Source organism: Microtus pennsylvanicus, chromosome 4, assembly GCF_037038515.1.
Source record: "Microtus pennsylvanicus isolate mMicPen1 chromosome 4, mMicPen1.hap1, whole genome shotgun sequence".
Classification (NCBI taxonomy): Eukaryota; Metazoa; Chordata; class Mammalia; order Rodentia; family Cricetidae; genus Microtus; species Microtus pennsylvanicus.
In genome coordinates, this window is record NC_134582.1 from 19830287 (window position 1) to 19853668 (window position 23382).

Here is a 23382-nt window from a genome sequence, read left to right on the forward strand (position 1 = left end):
AGGGATTTTTTATTTTTATTTTTTTTAGAAAATAAACCGAGTAAAAGTATCCACACACTGACCTCAGGTGACAAATCCAGGCTTAGAATTTAGCCTAGAAAATGATTAGATGTTCTAAACTACCCTTCCCCAAGAAACAAAATCCCAGCTATTGAAGTGAATTGCAGATGAAGATGGATAAGGCAGTACACAGTATCTTTCAACCAGGAGGTAGGGACCATTGGTATATTGGGGGGCGGCATATCTAGCCACCACAGTGAAAAGTTTCTGTACATTAGTATTAGGACTCTCCACCAATGCAAGCAATCAAACTGAGCCAAATTAAGAACTAGTAAGTTCAGGTTTAACCTGCACAAAGCATTCCTGAGTGGCCCTAGGGAAAGAAGAGAAAACCACATGGCAGGTTGGGGGAGGGGCGGCTCCTTTTCAAATAAAGTGTAGGCAGGTTCCTGGGCATCTCCAGGGGAGGAGCCGCCATTGGTGGGCTTTCTGGGGGTGGAATCTGGAAGAGCAGCTCCAAGGAGCTGTGGCTCGGCAAGCTGAGTGCAGGGTCTTGAATGGGCCCCTCCCTGACCCCCCCAAAGCTGGAGTTTGTGGCATCTTGTAGGCAGAAGGTAACATTTCTGCTCAGCATCCTTCAGAGCACGAAAGTCTCTATCTGCAAAGCAAGTGTTTGGCCCCAAACATTAGTAGTTCTGAAATGATAATGCATTATCAATTCATGTGTTTAGAGGGAGCAGGACACCCTTTAGTCCTTGTTGTTTGGGTGACTTAAAATGAACAATCATGAAATATTTCTAAGCCTAGGGAGATGAGGCAAACGTGTTGCTCACACAGTGAGTCATCTAGCTGCTGTTAAGCAAGTGCCTGTTCTCCAATATCTGCCTCCTTGAGGCTTTTCTTCTCATGAGTGTGGAGGAGAGCTTAGAACGCCTTGACATTTTTCCATCAGAAATAAAACGCCTGCTCAGTATGTTTGCGTTTCCCCTGTCAATGTATATACTTTTTGGCATCTCTTGTTGCTGAGCCAGAGGAGAACCTGTCCCTTCCTCCTCAAACGTGCTGGCAGGTTTTACACCAGTTAAAGGAAATAAATAAATGAACCAAAGGAACTGGTGGAGCTCTGGTCTTTGGCTCGCCCACTGAGGGGGAAGCCTCTAATGGAAAGATGGAGTAAATCCACAGGCCAGGCTTGCTCAGTTCGTGGCGGTTACACTTGTGAGATCTCCACTCTCTAGCTGAAGCAAGGTATCCTAGCAAAGACATCTTTTCTTCCTACAGGGATTTGGTCCCTTCCTTCAAAATCAGGTGGGATTTTCACAATTTGAATTATGAACAATGGTGGAGCTTTGGAGAGATTCTTGTTCTGCCCTTCTCCTTCCTCTTGATCCCAGGTGCTCAGCATCCCCAGGGGCGAAGGCAGTAGTGATTCAGCCTCAGTGGGGGAGAGTGGGGTCAGTGGGTTTTACTGGAACCATTAGACTTTCTGGAACACGGAATACAGTGCTGCTGTTGGGGACAGCTGGGAGCACTCCCACTGACAGGAACGCGAATGCCCACACATTTCCCCTCTGTTGGCAGCTTCTGGGGTAGTGGCCGCCACAAGCGTTATGAGGAATAACAGACGTCCTCTAGAAGCATGTGACTTTTGAAATGTACATGCTTTTGCTGTGACTGTTGACAACTACATTATGAAAGGGGTTCAGTGAAAACTGTCCTCAGTCGGGACCAGAACAATGGCAGTCACATTTCCAGCCAACAAACAGGGAGGTGTCAAAGCAGCCAGTGCCCGAGTGACGCAGGAGAACCCTCTCATGTGAGAGCCTTTGGCACTGGCGCTCTAACGGTATGAGATGCCCATAATTCCAGGGTTCAGCGGATAATGGAAATCTCTGCTCTTGGCAGGTACGGGTTCAGATGTGTGCCCACCTCCTGTGTGCGCATTTGTGGATCTGTAAGCCGTTACTCATTTCATCTCCATACTTTATTTCCTTTCCTTTATTTTTAGTTAGTTTTCATCAATACAGAGCTTAATTAAGGACATTTGTCTAACAGGCACATGACAGTGATTGCCAAAAAAGATTCAAAAGTTGCCAAAAGATAGCCCACTCGAAGCTTTATCAAAGGAACCTGCCCCACTTCAAATTAGCTCGAGTCTGACTAGGTAGCCCTGGCTGACCTAGATTCACTGTGCAGTGGAGATTGACATTAAACTCATGATCCTCCTGCCTCAACCTATGGGTGCTTCCTTCACAGACGTGTATGGCCAGGCCTGACTTTGCCATCGGGACCGTCCTTGTGTTTGGAAGGAAGCTGAACGCCAGCCAGCCCAGTACTTGCCTCTGACATTAGTCAGGGAAGCTGAAACACTGGCAGCCCTGTCCGTACTGTGATTTTAATATCTTCATGTTTTTGGTAATAAAAGCAAGTTTCTCTTCAAGTTGTTCCAGCTCCATGGGCCGACTCTCCCTTAGGATCAGGTCACTTTGGCCAAATAAATCACATATTTTTTTAAAAAAAGGTTACTTTTTCTCATAGCTCAGTGTGGTAACACAACCCTCGCATTTGTGTTGCTCCACCATGCACGGGTGTGCATCTGCGCCTGCACACAGGCTTGCATTAGGGCTCCGCTTATTGAGTCCCAGGTCCATATGGAACTGATTCTTCAAAGTCCACACGTTCTTATTAACACTTCTTTCAACTGGCAAATGCATTTCATCAAATCTGATATACAGGGTTTGAGGCAGACTTTGTTATGACTCAGCTTGAGGAATTGGGACTCACAGAGGTGCCGTCAATCAAGTCGGTCAGTCCCCCATGTCCTTCCATCAGGCTTTCTTTTTACAAAATTAATCTTCACCCCCCACCCCACCACTACCGCACTGACAGATTTGGCTCTCATTGGAGAGAAAACCGACTCCATCTGGAGCTGCCGTACACAGGAGAGGTGGGGCTGCCTCCCACATAGAACGGCCATGTCTGGTGACCCTGGAACCACGACTCAGCCAGAGTGTGCCTGGTCCCACGTGTGTACTGACTGCTCACACTCAGACTTCATCCCTTCCCTGTCCTCTACCAGATCCCTAGGGTTACGTTGATTGACAAGTCCTCCCCAGATCCCGCTGCTTCCCCACAGTGACAAGTTCACATGGGCACCCTCCTGAGAAGGACTTTAGAGTCTTGTATTCTTTCTATGTGCAAATGAGCAGTTCTGTCACTTGCTACCAGCTGCTCTGTTGGTCTTGAGCCTAAAAGCCTACTCAGGATAGATGTTAAGTTTAGAAAGAATAGAAATCAGGGGAGAGCCAAAGAAAATACTCCCTTCAGGGGCTGTGGAGGTTTCTCTGTAAAGTCTTTGCTATGTGGGCAAGAGGACCCGAGTTCAGTCCCCAGAACCCATGTGAAAAGTAGGGTGTGGTAGCATATACTAGTGATCTCAGTATTGGGGAAGTAGAGGCGGGGTGGGGGAGGAGCGCTGTCTCAGAAGCTTGAAGGACAGCCACCTAGCTAAGGAGGGGGAGGGAAATGGGAAGCAGTGGCGGGGAGGAGGCAGGAATCCTTAATAAATAAATAAATTTTAAAAAAAGATCCCATCTTTACAAATAAGGTGAATGGCTCCCGAGGGACATCCAAGTTTGTCCTCTGGTCTCCACATGTGTGAGTGCACACGTGTCCATACACTTGTGAACACATACACGTAAAAGATCTCTTTTAAGTAGGCAGACCATCAGGCAGACTCGCTGGCGTCCCTGCTTCAACTCTGAGCAAAGAGATCACAGGGGAAGGTGCAGTCTGGGTGAAGCCCACGGATGCGTTTCATCTCCTCCGGGCTTTTGGAAGCCGTCACTCATTTGGTACAAAAGCAGAAGCACGGAGGAGGTGCCGTGTGGGAGAACACGGAGGAGGGGGCGGAAACTGGCAAGGCTTTTCCGAGGAACCATGTCTTGGCCCCGGTCACAACTCCCCTCTGCACAGCCAGCAAAAGGGATTTCAATCTCACATCTAATCAGAAGCAAAATAAACACAGAAAGAGGCAGGCTTGAATCTTAACTTCACTGTCTTCTATAAAGTCTGTGCTCTTTGGCCTTAGTCATAGGTAGGGCCAGGACAAGTCAGGCATCATCGTATATGATGCCAGCGTTTTTGATAAGTCGCGCACAAAGATACATTTGCGGACTTCCTATACTCTTTCCTTGAAACAGTTACAGCACCGTGAGGGAAGCGCATGGCTTCTTAGGCTACAATCAGCACTTTTTTCTTTTATTGAAAATAGATTGTTTTCCATACAATATATTCTGTTTCCTGTTTCTCCTCCCTCTACCTCTCGTGGTTCTTTCCATCTCTCCTCCCATCTGAATCCACCCCTTTTCTGTCTCTCCTAAGAAAACAGACAGACATCCAAAGGGTAATAACTCCTGATCGTGTCACACGTGGCCAGGACCAGGCTCCCTGAAAGAACCATGCAAACCACCCATCATTACTGCAATCTGATGGCCTTGGTGACACTGACATGGTTGGGGGAGTATTACACTCTAAAGTTAGTAACTGCCCCTATAGGGTCTCCCTCATCTCAACTGATGTCTCATTTCTGGCCAGAGCACAGATAAAGCACATTGAACTTGGAGAAGGGTATGTATGAATGATCAAAGGAACTCTTAAGTGGCATTTATTTTGGAGATTTTTGGTTATTCATTTAGCAAATAATAAGAAAAAATGTGGTAGCAATTCTGATGTGATGGTGGCAACATGTTCTACGTTACAGCACTTGAGATTTAAAATAATTCTTAGAAGCGCATTGATTTGTTTTTAATCTCCACTATTTGAACCATTTTATTTTGACTAGAATAGTGATAATTGAAGCTAGTGTAAATGTTATGGAGATTTTGACTCAGAAGTTTAGGGCTACATTGGTCCAGGTCCCTTAGTGAATTAGGACCAATCAAGTATAGTCATCCCTCGGCATCCTTGGGGATAATTGGTTTCCAGATCCCTGTTGATACGCAAATCTGAGAAAAGCTCAAGTTCCTTTCATGATATGGTACATTATGTACATATATCCCATGCATGTATACTTTGTCATCTTTAGGCTCCATGCACCACCCACTACAATGTAAATGCTATGTAAACACTTGCTGACGACATTGTTTAATATTTTGAAATGTCTCATAAATTATGTGTAAACAACTGTCATATTGAATTCCTTAGTATTTTGGCATGTCTCATAAATGCTATATAAACAGTTGTCTAGCTGTATTACTTAGGAAATAATGAAAATAATATCTTCTGTAATGTTCAGTAGAGATGCAACTTTTGATCTTCAGCTTCTTGGACCCTCCAATTTGTAACCTGTAAATGTGGGGAGCTGTAGTTCTCAACCTGTGGGCCATGACCCCTCCGGGGTCAAACAACCCTTTTACAGGGTTGCCCAAGACTATTAGAAAACACAAATATTTACATTACAATTTACAACAGCAGCAAAATTACAGTTATTAAGTAGCAATGAAAATAATTTTATGGTTGGGGTCACCAAAACATAAGGAACTGTACTAAAGTGTCACTCATTAGGCAGGTTGAGAACCATTGCTCTAAACAGAAGGCAGAGAAAGAAGCTTCGCTATTGACTCACAATATTTCAAAGCTGTTAAACCTGAAATCCATACCCCAGACTGAATATGTAGGTGAAGACTGCCATTGCGATCTTGCATATGAAGGCAAGTCTAATGTATACTTTGCATGCTTCAGTCTGGAGGCTGAATGCTCTCTGTAGTGGGAAAACAGTCTTCACTAATAATTTGAGACCTGGATTCATTATTAAAAATAATCCGCTTTGCTCATGGTCTATGGGTTTAGATGTTAACCTGAAAAATTGTCTTCCTAGCAGCATCTAGCCAGGCATCTATCGACATCACTGGAATGCCATAATCTAGCCAGGCTGACACGTGGAATTAACCACCCACAAGCACATACATTTTTCACCATCCTGAAGACATTGCATCCTAGATGAAGAACAAGCCTGGAGATCTGGGTCACGGTCCATGTTCCTGAAGGTGGAACTTGTGTTTTAGCTACCTATGCTGATGGATGTCCTCCAAGCTCTGTGGACCACCCTACTCTCTCTGCTGAAATCTGAAAGTGAACACGGTCATATCAGACAAGCAATATAAATGATGGTGATCAGCTTACGTATTTTGACATCTCATAGAGCAGACATTTTTGAATAACACATTGTAAAAATCATGATGGATGTTAAGTAGGGGAACTGACAGATTTTCTTCTTTGACGTGTGGCGTTTAGAAGCGTTGTCAAATCCGTGAGCTACACTGTACTGCATGCTGCACATGCATTTAATTATATTACTAGAAAAAAATTCCCATATTATTATAGCATCTCAAAAAAAAATCAATCTGTAATAACAGAAAATCCAGGGCCCTTTTATTTAGTCTCTTGAAACAATTATTGGTCCCAGCTTCACAGGGCAAGGAAAAGAAAAAAACCACAAAACCTGTGACAGCACCAATAATTCTCCCCAGCTGCACTGAGCCCAAATAGAAGGTGATAGGAGGATCGATTTGATGCTGAAAGACATTTAAAAACGCAGGCACGCTGTTGTGGGTGCCATGGTTTCTTTCTCTTCACATCCAGCAACCAGGAAGATGGGCCAAGCAGGTGCCAAGCCCATAAAGTTCTTTCCGCCTTTGTTTTCTTCCCCAGATACCGCCTCTGCCAGAACAATTGCCAGCTCCAAAGGCCCACACTAGTGACAGTCCTAGAACTCTGGAAAGGAGGTAGGGCGTTAATGGGTTTCTCTCAAGACTAAAGGCTAGACTCGTCTAGACTCCACAGCAGCGTAAGAGTGAGCTGTGTTCAGTGTCTAGACATTTACCACCAGCTTGTTGACACCCACATCGCTGAGCCCCATCCTGAGTCAGATGCAGTGAGTCTGGAGGGGACCAGAGGATCCCCATTTCTGACACATTCTCAGGGTGGGACCAGACTTTGAAGTCCACATGCCTATGCGTAGTCAGTGATGGAATATACTAGGAAGTCATTGCAAACCTTACATAGTTCTGATTGCTCTTCCATCTGTATAATGCACTTGTTTTATTATCTAGCGAGAGAAACATGGCTGTATGCATAAAAATCGCTGCCGTCAAAGGTCTTCCAATTTGGTATTTTCAAAGTGAAAAATAAAGGGAAGTTATGTAATGGTACAAAGTAATGATATAAAATTATAAGCCAAAGGCTTCAGGCTTTCCTAATGCAATAATATGCCAGTCTGTAAATCGGAAGGAAGTTAACCTAGGATCAGAAAGAAAGGAACCCATTCTACTGGGCTGCCTGTCACTGCCTGCCCAAGTGCAAGGGTGAACTCCTGGCTCAGGCTCAGATATCATAACTCAGCAGTCATCTTGCTCTTCTGATGGAGCATGAAATTAAAGCAATATGGCCCCCAGATGAAGGGCCGGTTTTGTGGGAACTGGGCCCAGGACTCTGCTAGGGGACCACGTGAATGAGAGGGGCCTGGAGTTTCATCCTGGTTGGTGAGCGGCTTCAGCCTGCCATTTCTCCTGGAGCCAGTGGGCTGGCGGGGGGGGGGGGGGGGGGCATTCCAATTCCAGGCCCAGTGGCAATTGTACTCTCTGTCCTTTCTCACGTGAAGAGCAGCCTTCACCACACATGAGGGTCCACCCCAGGGTCCTGGTCTCTTGGCAACTCCCCAAGGATGACTTCCCTTTCATTTTTATGGAGGTCACTGCCCTGGCTGTGTTACACAGGACTTTCCTGCCGTAGCTATGATCTCGGGGATTCCAGTAACTAGCCATGCTCACAGATGTAATGTATGCAGAGCCTTGAAGAAGCCAGAAACACTTCCACCACCAGTGTGAGGCCAGGCACGTCTTTGACTTCTCCAATCAAAAACCTTTAGCTCACACATGCTCGGACAGAATGCCCTCCTGACCCCTGGAATGGTTAAAGTACTGGATTTATGGCCTGGCTTTTGAAGTCATATATCCCTCTTCCCCTTGGAGTTCATGGTCTGTTGCTGAGGGTAGCTCTGCTTGGCCTGGATAAACGCTTTATCCTTTGTGTGGGCTCCGGCCCCAGGAAACCTTGGTGCTCACTCCTGGTATAATTGTGCTCAGGGGAAGTGTGTCCAGGGCATGCAGGTCCCGCTCAAACCTGAGTTTCAGTGAAGGGGGGATGATGGCCGATCAGTCCAGCCAGGGTCCTGTTCCCACTGGAAATGACCACACTTTACCCTCTGCCATCTCCCTCCGCACTTGCCTTAGGGCAGGGCTCAGATGAGGAGCACAGTGAATGAACACTTCAGTGACAGGACCAGAGAGCAGTGACAGATGTTCAGGAGAATCTGAAGTCACTCTATCTTTCTGGAGAATGAGAGGCTTTAGGATCCACCGTGATCCTGAGTTGGGAGCCGAACTCCTAAAAACAAGCAATAATCCCCCACCTCGTATATAACTTTATAATATCGTATAAGCAAGAATTTGGACTTTGTCTTCACTTCCAGTGTGATTTCTACCTGTGTTCTTGGGGTTGAATGTGGATCTGGCCCAAGCGTTATTGACCGAGCTGTCTCCCCAGCTGCTCCCATGATTCTTTTCTTCATATCTGATGCGGCTTTAGAGATGTTTTGGTAACTGGTAACAAGAAGATTTTTTTAAAGTGGGGCGGTAGAAGAAGGGAGTTATCTTAGGATTTTTGCTGCAATAAAACACCATGACCCAAAAGCAAGTTGGGGAGGAAAGGGTTTATTTGGCTTACACTTCCACGTTGTGTAATTCATCATTGAAGGAAGTCAGGACAGGAACTCAAGCAGGCAGGAGCCTGGAGGCAGGAGCTGATACACAGGCCATGGAGAGAAGCTGCTAACTGGCTTGCTCCTTATGACTTTCTTATAGAACCCAGGACCATGGCAACACCCACCATGGGCTGGGCCCTTCCCCATTGATCACTAATTAAGAATTTCTTACAGCTGGATTGTGTGGAGCCGTTTTCTCAATTGAACTCCCCTCCTTCAGATAACTCTAGAGTGTGACTGGTTGACATAAAATAAGCCAGCAAAGGAGTCATGACATTTCTTGGGAAGTAAATGTCAGCCAGTATCAGTGGTGAAATCTTTTCATAGACAGAATTTAAGGTCTTTGCTAATATTTTTGGGTAGAATTAGCAGCACCCACAAATAAAACCATTGCCAATCAACAGCAGGATAGAACAGCTCTATTCCTGTCTGAGGAATTCTTATGAAATCCTTTTTATAAGCAAATATGTGAAGAGACTGGAGGCTGTAACTCATGGGAGGCAGCCAGATATTTGATCACACACTACCCCAGTGTTACAGAACCTCCAGGAACTGTTTTAATTTGGGGTGGGTAAATTATTTAGTCAGCCAGTAGTCTATTCTGCCCTGTTTTATATATATATATATATTTTAGTAATGTATTTTCATTAGTTCTTTAAGAATTTTCATCTGGGCAGTGGTGGCACACACCTTTAATCCCAGCACTTGGGAGGTGGAGCAGACCCATCTCTGTGAGTTCGTGGTCAGCCTGGTCTGTAGAGCTAATTCCAGGACAGCCAAGGCTACATAAAGAAAACAAACAAACCAACAAAAGAATTTTGCACCCGTTTGATTGTATTCACCCTCCCTACCTCAACTCTCCCAAGATCCACCCAACCCTCCCTTCCCACCAGACCTTGGGTTCGTTTTCCCTCATCGAGGCCAATTTGTGCTGCACAGATACTCTTGGATGTGTGGTTTCCTGCTGGTTCACTTTTCAAGGGTTACACCCTTGTGCTACACTGCTTTTCTAGCAGTTAACAATTGCTAATCACTGCAGCCAGGGGTGGAGCTTTGTGCCCAGCTTCCCTCTCCAGGCTGGAATTTGTCCAGGTTCGGCTTGCACAGGCCTTCTGTATGCCGTCACAGCCACTGTGAGTTTACACATGCCGCCACCCTGCTGGGTCTAGAAGACATGGTGCTTCCTCCTAGAAACCTCTCCTCAAAGATGATCAAAGAGACAAGAGGCTGATTCAGGGACCCTTTAAAAAAATAATGAAAAGAGTTTGCCAGGAATGGGCGCACAAGAGTGCCTGCTGCCAGCTGCTGGACTCTGACTGTGCTCGGAAGCTTTGTTGAAACGCATTTGCTGCTTCTGTGACACCTTTGGGTTCTCATAGCTGTGAGTTTGTGTCCTGGCTATGTCAGCAGCAGATATGGGATACGGTTGCTAATTAAAGGTATTTCCTATTAGTCAGGACAGAAGAGTTTGCTTCTGTGGTCTGAAAATTGGGCTTTTGGTAGATTTGTTTTCAGAAGGAATGATGCTGAGAAGAGCTGGTATAGGAAGTTCCCTGGGACCTCAGCTTTGAAAGTTTACCTGAAATTGTTTTATACACTGTGTTGGTATTTGTAAATTTTCTTTGAGGAGAACATTTGATCATCCAAAAGTCTGCCAGAGAGATAACAAGTTATGTAGGGAAAAAACAATGTAGTTATTCTGTCTTCCTTTCTCAGCTGGAAACTGTTGTTAATCCTTTAGTTCAGGCATGGTTGGCCCAATAGGGTCAGGGCTGCTCCTTTCAAACAGTGGGTGAGTCTGATGGCCTCACACTGTAAAATAGAAAAATATGGTGAGTGAACACAGATGAACGGACAGGTACAATATCTTCTTGTGACCTCACGCATATATAATTTCTTCTCCATGCACAGTGTGAACACCTGGGAAAGTCACATGGAATGAATTATGATTTCCTTTTCTAGATGGAATTAAAGGGGTTGCCCCTTATTATAGGTTTATAACTGTTTGAATTTTGTGTGACCATGAACAACAACAACAAAAAGAAGCATCTTCTAAAGAAAACGTTAAGAAATTAAGATCCAGCCAAGTGATTGTTAGAAAGATGGTCTTTACTGTGACAGTGTGGTTCTTGGGGTCAGCTCTCTCTTAGAAGAATGTATGATCATCCAAGGTTTGTCTTCTTTTTACTGTTCATGTATTGTTTAGCTAATTTTCTGGAACTTTCCATGTAGCCCGCAAACGTTTGCTATTTCACCTGTGTCGTGATTCATGCTCTCCTCTGTGAGAAACCACTTTCTCCTCTACTTACTCAAACCCACTCCTCACGTTTGCTGCCCCAGTTGTCTGTCCAGTGCATTTTCCCTCAGAAATGTGGAGCTGCTAATGATTTGGGGTTACGAACTTGAAGGCACCTGATCCTGTAAATTTGCAGAATCATGGCTCATGCTTTACTCACCTCTAAATTTTCAGCCCCTTTCTTGGCAAGAATTAGTTTCCAGTCCTCTTTAATGTCTTCAGGAGTATGAGAATTCTGTGGACCTAACAGGCCGTGCTCGGGGGCTTGCGTTTTGGAAGTAAAGTCTGCAGGATGAGGTTTTGGGCATCTCTTGAAGTTGGTTCATCTCATCCAGTACGAGTAGCTGCTTTGGAGCCTCTGATACCTTTGCAGCTGGGCTGTTGGGTTTCACAAATCAAATGAAATAGTGATGTTATTTTTATCATTCACAGGATGAAAAATTCTACGACAGTTTATTTTTATTGTATGTCCTTTGTAGATGGAAGTTTCTGCCAGGTCCTGCAGCCATTCAGTCCCAACAAAACACACAGAGGCTTATATTAATTGTAAACTGGTTGGCCTATTAGCTCAGGCTTATTATTAACTAGCTCTTACAATTTAAATTAACCTACAATTCTTATCTATGTTTAGCCATGTGCCTTGGTACCTTACTCAGTGAAGCATTCTCATCTTGCTTCCTCTGCATTTGGGTGGTGACTGGAAATTGAGCCTCTCCTCTTCCCAGAATTCTCCTAGTCTGATTGCCTCACCTATCCTTCCTTCCTGGCCAATCAACATTTTATTAAACCAATATTAGGGACAAATATTTACAGGGTATAAGAGCATTATCCCACAGCAGGCCTTTTCTAACTTCTTATTGTCCTGACTGCTTGCTACCAGATGTAAGCTTCTGAGTACTGGCCACATGGCTAAATAATGTACCAGTAGCAAATAATTATTATTGAAGAAAATCATAAACAGCTGATGATGTTTATTTTAGCATTTTAGTCTCTGCCCTGCCCCCAACACATATACACACATTGTACCAGGGTGGTTGGAGTTTTATATTGTGATCAAGAAAAAGTCCTGTGTTGTGTCTTCAGTTCACACTGGGCCTGGAGGTTCTGGGTACCTCACCCAGCTAGCCTACTCCAATACTTGAACTGCCAAAGATCAACAAAGATATCTAATTGTTCTCCTGAGCACGCCAACAGGCATGTCTGCATTTTAGCTGAAAGCAACCCACAGAGTTGAGTTTATCTACAAATGATCTCCCTCCTTGAATGCTGCCACTCAAGTAGGCAAGTGGGAACTTGTCGGTAGGCTCAGCCAGGACACAGAGGTCAGAGGAAGAGAGACGGGTCACCCACCACCCAGGAGAGAGGCTTTCCACATACTGCCTTGGGGTGGAGGCCATTGAAATGGGAAATGTAGAATTTGGAAGGGATTCTCCATGGTTCCAGAGGAGGGCCCTGTCTGTAGCTGCCCAAGGTATTGTGAGGGCCAGAGACCACCACGTGACAAGCTTAGTGGTGCCGTTGGGAGAAGATGTGTAGATTCTGGTCGGAGCTCATGGGGTTTTAAAGAAAAAGAAAGTTCCCTTTGACATGGATAGAAAGCAGTTTTATCACAGAGCAGCTCAAAGGACTGGGGGGGTGCAGTGCAGGGAACATTCGCTCTTCCACACTGTTGCTGTCTTGCCCTTTGTCTCTGCTTCTCTCTCTTTTGTTGGCTCACTGCCTGTCTCTGAAAACATGTCTGCTTGTCCCATGCTGGACACTGTGTCCCCTCCTTGGCATCCTCTGAACCACATCTAGATATCTTAGTCAATATTCAGGCGACATCTAAATCACATCCCTAAATATCTTAGTTAACATTCTGAAAAGGCAGATTCTGATTGGTTCCCAGCTTACCAACAGGTCAGGTATTTCTTCCAAGTGAATGTGCACATGTGTATGTGTACACACACAGATATCATGTTACAAAGACTAAAGAGAAGTGTGGGCTATGGCGGAATTTCATTTCATTATTTTAATATAACTTTAATTGCTACATGTTCTTCAGTCAGTAAATATAACACAGGCTTACAAGTTATATGAACTCAAACTTTCACCTGTCTTCTCTGCATATTTTATTTAACCTAGGAATTCACAAGTGAGTTTATGAAAGCTCTCCTGCTGGTCTTGTCCCCGGAGTCTGGTTTTCAGTCGTGTGTGTAGTTGAAAAGCACCGGGCAAGCGATCTAGACTTTTCCACCTCAGAATTGTCAGCGGCCGTGGCGGCTGCTGCATGGAGGCAACTCTCTGTGTCCCATTACAAAGCTGACTTGAATTTCCACGTAAAATGAAGTTTACTGGCTCAATAAACCAGGTGGTCAGATTTACTTAGACAAGCAAATCAGAAACTGAAGATGGTGCCTTGTACCCTAGAAAGGAGAGGGGAGATGTCCTTGAATCAAACTGTAAAGCAAGCTTTAGTTCTTCTATAGCGGAGTCTGACAGCACTTTCTGTGACTTTTTAAAAAAAATTACAGAACATCCCTCTCATACCTGTGTGTGTGTGTGTGTGTGTGTGTGTGTGTGTGTGTGTGTGTGTGTATGTATGTATGTGTACAGATCCCATGCCATGCCATGGCACACGTGCACATGTGGAGGAGGTTAGAGGATAGCCAATGGAGGGCGGTTCTCTCCCTCCACCTCGAAGATTTGAGGGATCAAACAAGCATCATCAGACTTGGAAGTAAGTGCTACACCTTGTTGAGATACCTTGTCCCATGTCTTGTTTCTGTCATTAGTGGTTATAATAATAATAATATAGTCATGGAAATAGAAAATAAAATATAAAAGACAGCCAAGGAAACCCTTCCATTCTACCGTGTGTAACTTAACAAAGATGTGTGGACCAGAGCAGCACAGGACTAGAGGTGCCGAGGAGTCCGTTGTAACCTTGCAGCTTTCTGTAGTTATGGTTTTGGGCCCAACAGTCTCTGGGAAGCTATTGCCTTTATACCTGGTGCTGAGCCTCAGGTGGGAAAGACCCACACTCAGGAAAGACAGACAGTTGTAAAGACTGGGACCCTGGTAAAGCTAGGGTCTCACACGTCCATCCTTTACCATACGGAAGACCTGCCAGGAAGCTGAGTTGCTTAAGTTCAGGGATGCTCACAATAGCCAGGGTACAGAGGAGTTGAAAGGGAAACACAGTAGGATTTGGAGGACTTGGGGTCTAGCTGCTGCCCTGTGACCGTGACTGGTGACTGTGCTGACCTTGGGAATGTACAAAGCAGGCTGCTGCTGCCTGCCTCCCAAGTTGTGTGCAACGTTTCCAGGACCAGGAATCCTGAGAAATGCATCGCAAGCCTTGCTAAGCTGACACAGCATGAAGGCAGCAGGATCTGGAAGTGTGCACACAGTCCCATAAAGAATGCCAACAGCTCTGTCTCTGTTTCCAGATTAAGCTGACCATAAACTTTGGTATGAAATAACCCTTCGACTTTATTGAAGGCTACCTTACAGTGAGCTGGGAAAGCTACCATGATTTTGTAACAGTTCTCCACATAACTATTAATTTCAGAACCGAGTGTAGCCTACAAAAAGTGGCTGACTCCCTAAGCGGGGAGGCACCCTTTTAATTAAGTTCTGCCTTTCCACGTGTGCCCCTGCAGATGCGATTCTGCATCCAGCTGCCTTTAATATCGCATAGCCCTTTGTGTCCTGCCGCTGGGTCACATTCGGTAATTACTTACAGCGCATCTGAGGACGGTCCCCCTGGGGCTCCCATCCATCATCTGCAGGAAAGAATGCTAGGAGGAAATGTTACTGCAGGTCACTTTCCCCGGCTGATTGAAGTCCTCCTCGAACTCAGTACTTGATCTTGGCGCCCCCACTTGAGTTACTTCTGGAAGATGGACTACAGCTGGGTCCTGTCAACCCTGGGGACTTTGGCCGCGGTCTGGATTTGGCTCTGCTAACATCTCAGAAACCAAGGACAAAATGCCTCGCCTGTATTTCCCAAAACAGAGTACAGCAAAGCCAAGGCAGACAAGTCACCTGAGAGGTCATTCAGAGCAAATGCCAAACAGGACAGTGTGTACCAGGAAGCTGGGGAAAGTTCTGAGTGTCGCTGCGGCTGACCTGTCATTGGCCCCGCCAAGACCTGGGTAGCCTGCTTCAGATCACAGAGCGGAGGTGAGAAAACAGCTGCCCTTGGCTGTGTGGGGAGATATTTTATTGCCAAGATTATAGACAGAAAGACTTTTTTTCCAGCCCTTTCCACAATTCCCCTAAGACCTAGAAGCATGGCTTTACTGCCAAGACAGACTTCATAACAAATGGGGTCGGACTGCTCCTTGAGAAGGTTCAAGTTATGAGAAACGTTGGCTTTATTTTATATGACAAAAAGAATGACCCCGGGCATTTGTACACGGGAGGGCAGTATGTATTTTGAACTTTGACACGTTTGCACCTTTGAGGGCATGGGAATGACAGCTTCTGCAAGAGTTCTGTTGCTGCTGACCAAGAAAACCATGTGGCCTGCTCAGGGTCACTGTCTAAGCCTTTCTGAAATAGAAGTCCAGGGATCGGGTACAAGAACAGATTCTTCAGTTGTGACTTCTGGTCTTGGGTTTCTGGAGCACAAACTGAGCATGTCACCTATCCCCAGACCCAACTGAAAGGGACAAGAACTCGGGGTCCAGGTCACAAGGTAGCCTCTCAGCTTTTGTGATTAACATGTATCTGTTTCACTTTTCCCATTCAATTCAGCTTCCCCTCCCAAGAGAGAACTAAACAAAGAGACTCTAAAACCTTTATCCTCTTCTCTTTGAGTCCTGGACAATAAATGCTTCCTTTTCTTAAAATGTTTTCTCAAAAATTGTTGCCAACTCTGGGGTTGGAGGGATATCTCAAATGGTTATTAAGAGGACTTGCTGCTCTTGAAGAGGATCTGGTTTTTGTTTTTATTACTCATGTGATAAAAACATGGCTCACAACCATCAGTAACTCTAGTTCTAGGTTATCCAAGGCCTTCTTCCAACTTCCATGGACGCCGGGTACATATTTGGTGCAGGCCAAACACTCACATAAAATTAAAAATAAAATAAATCTTTTAAAAAATCATTCCAAATTCCAGAATGGTTTGTTTACCACTCTGCCTCTTTAGTAGGGTCACATTTTCAACTTATATTGGGATGCACAGCGCACACATGCCTGTCGATTGAGCTGTCAGGGCAAAGATGAAATGAATGTCTGAATGAGGAATCGGGGGACACATGCCCTCTCACTGCCAAATGGCAAAACCACTGCCTACCTGAGTCAGATCCGTGTGGTTGCTGGTGCAGACCAGATGTTCTGTGTTCTGAGTTCCCATCCCGGGCCCTTATTCTTTCCAAACAAAGGAGAGATGGGATTCTTGGGGTCCAATCAAATCCCAAGTTAGTGACTGGGTAAGCAGGGTCACACCATGTGATTTGACACCCCCTTACCTTTGCAGTAACCTCCACAAGACTGTGCTGTTCAGCGTGGAGGAAGACTGGTGATCCCTACTAGATTACAACTACTTTCTTATCACCTTCTTGTACAATACCTCTTACAGAGGAATGAGAAAAGAATCTAGGACTATGGCTATCGAACAAATCTTAAGCCTTTACCATTGTGGCTTATTGTTTTTCTGTAGAACTCTTAGAAGTCCTCCAATCGACCTACATCTTAGGACCAGTGACCCAAAGAGGAGAGCACTCAATACAATAACCCAAATGACCACTTGCTCACAGGGTAAATTAAGAAATAGCCTGTGGGTATTGGGAAACCGAAACCTGAAGGAAGACTGTGGTGTGATAGCGCTGAGTTCATATGTGGTTTCAAAATCAGAAACAAGAGGCAGTAAATCATGGAAGTGTTGAGCCAACTTCCCACCCTAATGCTTTCATGTGGGCTCAAGTTTTTGACCCTAACAGTATGAATGTATGTATGTAAGTATGCATGTGTGTATGTATGTCTTAGTGTATGCATGTGCAAGTGTATGTGGAAGCTACAGGACAATCTCCAACATCATTCCTAAGGAATTCTCCCTACTTGAATTGTGACCAGGAAATCCTGTTGGCCTGCAGCTCACCTGTTAAGCTAGGCTGAGTGGCCAGGAAGTCTCCGCAGTGCAGTGGCTATAGGTGTGCACTACCAAACCCGATTCCTTTGCATGAGTTCTAAGGATCCATCTGTCTCTCGTGCTTGTAAGAAAAGCACTTTACCAACCTAGCCATCTCCCCGGCCCCTTGACAGAAGGTGACCATAGCAATATTCCATCTAAGGTCTGGACGGATGAAAAGCTCCAGCACTATTGACCATGCTTACAGCACCACACGTTCACACTTTGGAGGTCAGGGCCCTCTAAGTCCCCACAGTGGTGTCACTGCCCCAGAGTTGGAGGAGCCAGCTGAACTCTAGCTCAGTTCTTGAGCACAGGAACCCAGCACGGCAGCTCTCTCTCTTCCAAGGGTTTTTGGGCTTGGTAGCAGAAAGTTGCCTACAAGGCAATGTCTGCCCTCCTAAAAAGCGTGTTTCTTCTCTTAAGCAAAAATGGCTTTGTGCTGGCATGCATTTTGTCTTAGACGCTGTCCTTCCTCCTCCTCCCACAGAAACAGAAAGGATTAATGGCCTGAGTTTATGATGCTGTTGAAAAGGCATTATCAGCATCTCTTGGCAGCTGAAAGCCCACAGCCACACAGGACTCGGTAGCCTGTTGATTTCCATAATTGGGTCTGCCACTCCATCCTCATTTCATAGGGTTGGCTTGCGTATTGGTGTGTCTCTGGTTGAATGTGGCTTCAGTGACCTCTCTGGGCCTCGGTTTCTTCATCGAGACAATAGAGTCTCTTTTGTTTCTGAAACCCGTGACGTTCTAATGTGTTTCCTTTTATCTGAGATTCTGAGCTGATTGGTTTGGAATGCACAGTTTCCCCTCCTAATTAATGGCTTTGAGTAAGAGCAGATACAGACTCTGAGTTATAGACTAACTGTGCTCGCTAGCTTTATCTCAACTTGACACAAGTTAGAGTCACTTTGCCATAGGGAGCCTCAACTGATAAAATGCCCTCACTGCATTGCCCTATGGGCAGGCCTGTGGTACATTTTCTTGATTGATGATTGATGTCAGGAGCCCAGGTCATAGTGGCAGTATTGCTCCTGGGGAGGTGGTCCTGGGTACTGTAAGAAGCAGGATGCTCAAGCCAATAAGCAATACTCCTCCACAGCCTCTGCTTCAGTTCCTGCTCTGAGTTCCTGGGTGATAAACTACAAATGGTCAGTTGAAACAAACCCTTTCCCTTCCAAGTTGCTTTCGGTCATGGTGTTTTATCACAACGATAGAAACCCTCACTAAGACAGAAGTTGGTAGCAGGTTTAGAGATAGTGTTGTGACAGACCCGATCGTGTGTTTTAGAGAGAATTGGGGCAGCATTTGAGATTTGGACCAGAGAAGTGATTTTGAGCCCTCAGTGCTCAGTGGACTTTTCTCTGGGGGACTGGAAGATAAGAATGTTGAAAGAAATATAGATGATGGAGGGCTGCCTTGTGCACGTCCAGAGAGGTATTTCAAAGAGGCCCTTAAGAACTCTATAGAGACCATTCAACAGTTTGAATCTGTGGCCGTCTGGTGTCAGCTGGAGCTGAAGTCAGTTGTGATTAGCACGAGACCAGAACCACTGAAGCGAAATCTTCACTAGGATGACTGATGCTCGTTAGCTGGGGCTGAGAAGCTAGCAGCGATTCAGAAGAAACGAGTGTCCTTGAGGATCCTAAGCCTAAAAGTGTTTGCTTAGGCCCAGCATACGGAATCTGTGGTCCAGAGGGGCCAATATTGTACCTCATGCTGGCAGCCAAACTTAGTAGTGTAAGTCACCCACGTGGTACTGATGTTGAAGGCATGAAAGAGAGGTATAGAGCTTCTGAGGTTAGACACTGTTGTTGGACTGAGGTCCTTGGCGAGAGGCTGGGGAGAAGCCATTGGTAAAATTGCAGCCTCAGTTGCAATAGAAAGCCCAGGATCGAAGGGATCAGGGAGAGACTTCTAGGCTTGGTACCGTGTGGCAGAGTCAGAGTCCCTAAAGAGAGGCTATTGGTGAAGGTGCAGCACAGTTGTATTGCGGAGTCCAGCATTTTGGAGATGCCAACACCGTGGATGACCACCAAGGATAGCAGCAGCCTCAGAGTGGAACCTCCCTGAACCTAGGATACAGACTGTGTGTGTTGTGAATGGCTGTAGTCGGAGGCTGCTTGTTCATTGTGAGCCACTCAGCCCTGAAATAATCACACTGAAACTATACTAATTACAATACTGCTTGGCCAATAGCTTAAGCGTATTTCCAGCTAGCTCTTACATCTTAAATTAACTCATTTCTAATATTTTATATTTTACCACAAGGCTCGTGGTTTACCAGTAAGGTTCCAGCTGGAGGCTCACATCTTTCTCCTCCAGCAGCTACATGGCATCTCTCCTTGACTCCGCCTACTCTCTCTCTATACCTTTTCCAGTCTGGCTATATTCTGTTAAGCCATTGGCCAAAAACAGTGTTTTTATTAACCAATGGCAATAAAACATATTCATAGCATACAGAGGGGAATCCCACATCAAATGGCAGAGCCAGAGAAGTCCAAACTCTTCGGAGAAACCAAAGAATGAATGAATCCCAGACATTGAACACCAAGTCGCTTTGTTGGAGTTTGGTTTTGCTTTGTTCAGATTGTGGCTGTGCCCTGGTTCTTCCCTTTTAGAGAAAGAAAGTGTGTAGCTTATTTTTGATTTTACAGGAGCCTACAGTTGAGAAAACTAATTTTTTTTGAGACGGGGTTTCTCTTTGTAGCTTTGGAGCCTGTCCTGACACTAGCTGTTGTAGACCAGGCTGGCCTCAAACTCAAGAGATCTGCCTGCCTCTGCTCCCAAGTGCTAGGATTAAAAGTATTCACTACCATTGCCCGGATATGAGAAAATTAATTTTTAAGAAGACTTTTGAGTTTTAGAAAGACCATGGACATTTTAGAGAGACTTTCAATATTTTAGAAACTTGAATATTTCGGTGAGGCTTCTGACATTGAAAGAACCTTTGAATGTTTTAAAGAGACTGAACTTTTAAAAACTATGGGACTTTGAAAGTTTGGACTATGTTTTATATTGTAATATTGACATTAATAAGATATACTGGGAATAACAAGAAAGGAAAGGTTATGGTTAAGCCGTGTGTTTCTGTGTCAGATTGTTAGGGGGTCACTTGCACTGGCTAGTTTTGTACTTGACATAAGCTAGAGTCAGTTTGGAAAAGGGAGCCCCAGTTGAGAAAACGCCCCACTAGATTGTACATGCTTGTGGTGCATTTTCCTGATTGATGATTGGTGTGGGAGGGCCCAGCTCATTGTGGGTGGTACTACCATTGGGACTGGGGTCTTGGGTGCTATTAGAAAAGAAGGCAGAACAGACCAGGAGCAGCAAACTAATCAACTCTTCTATGGCTTCTGCTTCAGTTTCAAGACTCCTGTTTTGAGTTTTCGCCCTGACTTCCTTGGTTGATGGGTTACCAACTGTAAGCTGAAGTAAACCCCTTCTCCCCCAAGTTGCTTTTGGCCATGGTGTTTTATTACACCAATAGAAACCCTAACCAAAACACTGGTTTCAGATGAGAACAGGGACATTTGATGGTGTGTTTTGTCCAATTGTGCAGGGCTTGCCTATCTCCTACTGATCCTAGGACCATGACTGTGAGCTTAGATTGTTCAGAAGCCAGCACCAGTATAGCTAGTGGGAAGTCTCCTGAAGTCCAGAAGAGGAGACTTCCTACAAAATATGAAGGATACGATTAGAGGGCACCCCCTTCCTGTGTTCATCTTAGCTCCCTAGTGTTCTCTAATGCCCTCTAAAGGACGGCCATTGGTATAGCTATGTGGCAGATGAGTGGGAGGTCATCTTGGCAGTTTGGGAGCTGGGCTCTAACTCAATCTACTTCGGAGACATTGATGTATGATCTTTTTCTTTCTTCAAAGTAGTTGACGGTGTGAGCCCTTTCATGAAAGAGGCAAGTACAAACACTCCCTGCGCACAGTCCATAGGCTATGGCTTCGTACGATTTATCATAATAAATGGATGTGACCAAGCATCTTTCTCTTTTATTTAAGCAACTTCCCATAGTAAAGTGCTCTTTCCGAATCAGATTCCCCGATAAAGAGCGAGGTTGCGACCATTGCCAGCATCTGACAGGGGGTAGGACTCTTTTGAATTATTAAGTGAGCAAGCAGATGCTTGGGATAGCTGAATTCTAAGGAGCTGCTGGCTTGGCTCCAGGAGGGCACGAATCAGGATGGACGTTAATAGGAGGAATGTTTGTAAGACACATAATTTTGACAAAAAAACTGGATGAAGCATAGAGACGTTCTTGCCCCCAGGAAGTTCATGAACTGACCTCGGATGAAACACTCAGCATGTGATATTTCAGTTTGTAATCACAGCAAGCACAAAGGCATGAGTGGCCTGGAGAAGAAGTGACCACGGCCTTCCTCAGCCTTTCATCAAGACGTGGAATCTGGTTCCCGACCCCTTGGGGTTTTCCTAGCAAATGGAATGTGGCAGAAGGGATTTTGTGCAAGCTCTAGGGCCTGAGTTATTACAGCCCCACCGCCCCCAACGCTGGAATGTTGTAGAAGGAAGCCGGGCTGGACTTAAATGATGAGAGGCCCATGGAGAGGAAGGTCCCATTGTCAACTATGTGCACCAGCCTCTCGGGTGAGGCCGTCTCAACACCTGCCAGGCCCAGATCAGCCAGCACATGCCGAAAGCCATGAAATGGAGCAACAGTCGGAGCTGAGTCTGGAAGCAGGAAGCAGCAACTGTTCTAAGCCATGGAGCTTTGTGGTGACATGCGACACAACCATAGACCCTTGGGTAGAAGAACTGAACATCAGCAAATTTAGTCGGCTTGCCCAAGGTTTGAAGAAGTCCACAGCAATCATGGTTTGGATTTGAGCTTTTTGACTTCCAATCCTTTGCTTTTCTATACCAAAATTACCCTATTTCAATGTAAAAGTCCCAAACTGCTGAAACTGTTCAGATTTTGTTTGAAGGCCCAGTCTCTGGATGATGATAAAGGAATAAAAATATAATAATGCCTTGGACTTTTCTGTATCTCCTCACTAAGAAATGCTTCCCAGGGCACCTTAGACAGTTTACCACCTGCCCTTTTGTGGCTGATACTTGCAGAACACAGCTGTAAACATTCTCACGTCTCAAGACCCCTGGCTCACTGCACATATAGACAAAGCTTTGCCTTTCTTGAGAAAACTTGCCTGCTTAAAGGAAAAAAGATTTCCCAGGGAGCCAGTTCCCTATAAAGGGGGTGTTTTGAAGCGTGTGAATTTGTAGGTGAGGTCGAAGCCTCTTCTGAAGAGCTACGCTGCCAGCTGGCCATGAGCCTAGGCCGATGTCTCTTAATCTTCGAAAGCTTTATGGCATGCCACAGCTACTCAACTCTGCATTGTAGCGCCTCAGACACGGGCAGTCAGTGAACAAACAGGCATGGCTGGGGTTCCAGCTGATCTTATTTGTGAAGCTCAGCAGCGGAGCCCATTTGGCTTCACCGATGCCTGCATTACAGGAAGAGGCCATGTGTTCCAGAGCGTGTGTCTGTGCTGGCCTGACATCTAGAGGAGCAAACGGGCCACACAGCTTGTAGCTTGGGCTGTGTGCTCAAGCTACCATATTATGTCTCAGGAAATGGCTTCAAACATTCACCAGATATGCGTTTGCGTATTGTTCTCCCCTAGGGCTTAGCTTACTTAGGCTCACCAGTGTGGGTAGCTACAGCCAGGACTTACAGAAACCATCCTTCCGATAGTGCCATCATTTGTTGGACTGTAGGCAGAGCAAGTCGGCAGGCAGGGGCAGGACAGACGGCCTTCTGGTAGAAGTAAGAGTTCAAGGTTTGGGCAGACTGCTGAATCTCAGCTGGCTTTTCTGGGCAGCGAGGAGGGTAATAAGTATCAGACACAGCAAAATAGGTGGGCTCTTGATGCCAGCCTTATGTCATCTTTATGTCTTGTTCCCAAGAGAAGCCAAGCCCAGGATATCGCCTTTGTGGGGATCAGCTGTAGATGATACAAGGCAATCTGTGCCAGGAAGCTTGGTAACAGGCTGATTGCCTGGCCGGGCCCTGGCTCTCTACCACACCATTGATGGCAGGACCTCCCTAAATAGCGTCCTACAGGCTGTTTTGGAATCTCCCTTGTGACAGGCAGTCAGACGATAATCGGA

General features: G+C 45.5%; 1 protein-coding gene across 1 annotated transcript in view; it reads left to right on the forward strand.

The window, feature by feature from the left end:
- Ccbe1 (collagen and calcium binding EGF domains 1) overlaps positions 1–23382 on the forward strand; it is a 217228-nt gene that overhangs the window by 97083 nt on the left and 96763 nt on the right. The window lies entirely within an intron of this gene.